The sequence below is a fragment of the Periplaneta americana genome, chromosome 15 (genome assembly GCF_040183065.1).
Source record: "Periplaneta americana isolate PAMFEO1 chromosome 15, P.americana_PAMFEO1_priV1, whole genome shotgun sequence".
Taxonomy (NCBI): Eukaryota; Metazoa; Arthropoda; class Insecta; order Blattodea; family Blattidae; genus Periplaneta; species Periplaneta americana.
Window position 1 is genome coordinate 160,037,990 of NC_091131.1, and position 2,017 is coordinate 160,040,006.

The window sequence follows — 2,017 nt, forward strand, 5'->3', positions numbered from 1 at the left end:
GCGAAAGTATAGGATAACAGAGAGGGTTTGGAATTGAACAGGATACATCAGTTGCTTGTTTATGCAGATGACGTGAATATGTTAGGAGAAAATTCAGAAACTATTAGGGGAAACACGGGAATTTTACTTGAACCAAGTAAAGAGATAGGTTTGGAAGTAAATCCGAAAAGACAAAGTATATGATTATGTCTCGTGACCAGAACAGAGTATGAAATGGAAATATAAAAACTGGAAATTTATTCTTTGAAGAGGTGGAAAAATTCAAATATCTTGGAGCAACAGTAACAAACATAAATAACACTCTGAAGGAAATTAAACGCAGAATAAATATAAAAAGTGTATGTTATTATTCGGTTGAGAAGTTTTGTTATCCAGTGTGCTCTCAAAAAAGCTGAAAGTTAGAATTTATGAAACAGTTATATTACTGGTTCTGTATGGTTGTGAAACTTGGACTCTCACTTTGAGAGAGGATCAGAGATTAAGGGTGCGAGAATAAGATGCTTAGGAAAATATTTGGGGCTAAGAGAGATGAAGTTTCAATATAATGGAGAAAGTTACACAACGCAGAACTGAATGCATTGTATTCTTCACCTGACATAATTAGGAACATTAAATTCAGGCATTGGAGATGGATAAGGCATGTAGCAAACATATGGGCGAATCAAGAAATATATATAGAGTGTTAGTTGAGAGACCAGAGGGAAAAAGACCTTTGGGGAGGCCGAGACGTAGATGGGAGGATAATATTAAAATGAATTTGAAGGAGATAGGATATGATGGTAGAGACTGGATTAATCTTGCTCAGGATAGAGACTGATGATGGGCTTATGTGAGGGTGGCAATGAACCTGCTGTTCTCTAAAAGCCGTAAGTGAATAAGATTCCATCATATTGTGTTTTGATTGGAAATGAATCCACAGACTTTTTGGTTAAGAAAGGCACAAAAATATTTCAGAAAACTCAACGAAGTTTATTCTACCAGTCTGTAAAAGTGCTAATGAAGAGAAAATTTCAATCATTATACATAGAAAACTGCTGATGGTAAGAAGTGGCAAATTCTTATATCTAATCCAGCAATTATTCCTCAGTTACCACGAAAATCTGCAGTTGCAATGTAGCAATTAATTACTTGCCATGATTCTCTGGCAGAACATCTAAACAGCATTGGAATACTTAACTGTTCCTTTTGTGTGTTATGCAATTCTAATGAACCCATGAGCTTAGAACAATTAGGAATATGTATATAGAACCAGTGGCATGTGGTGATAAATAATTCTGGTGGTGCACAAATATTTATTATGATTATTATTATATTATTATTATTATTATTATTATTATTATTATTATTATTATTATTATTATTATTATTATTATTATTATTATAGGTACTAACTACTACATAACTATTAACATATGTTACGTAGGTATAGATTTACATAATTTTGTTAGTCAAGAAATTGCAGTTAATCAGTTTCTTATGTAGGTCCAGTAATGGCAAAGTAAAGTGTTCAATTTCTATTGCAGCACACCGTAAATAATATTGTTTTCGCTATATTGCGTTTTATAACAAATTTCACACGTTCACAAGCATTCGATACGTCTGTCGTCTCATCAGCCTTAACTGCTGAAAAGTCAGCAGCTTTCTTTATTTCTTTGAAATGTCGTCATGGCATACATCAAAATGGCTTGAAGGATTTCGTACTGTATAGTGTTTGATGTGCTCTTAAACACTGTTCATCTTTCCAAATGTTCCTTAAGAGTGCGTCTAATTCAGAACTGAAATTGATGAGGCCAAGAAAAATACTAGCGTTTAAAGATGAGTTTCGTCTTCGTGACCTCTTAAAGCCAACTAAGAGCTTCACAAAACCGCACGCACATATCTGTTCTTGGTATCTTTATCATTGTGAAGTTCAACAATCCAATTGAATCCATATGTTTGTTTGACCCAACACTGCTAATTTAATATTATTGTTGATGTGTGCAGCTGAAGAATCGTGTTCTTTTAATTCTTTCATTCA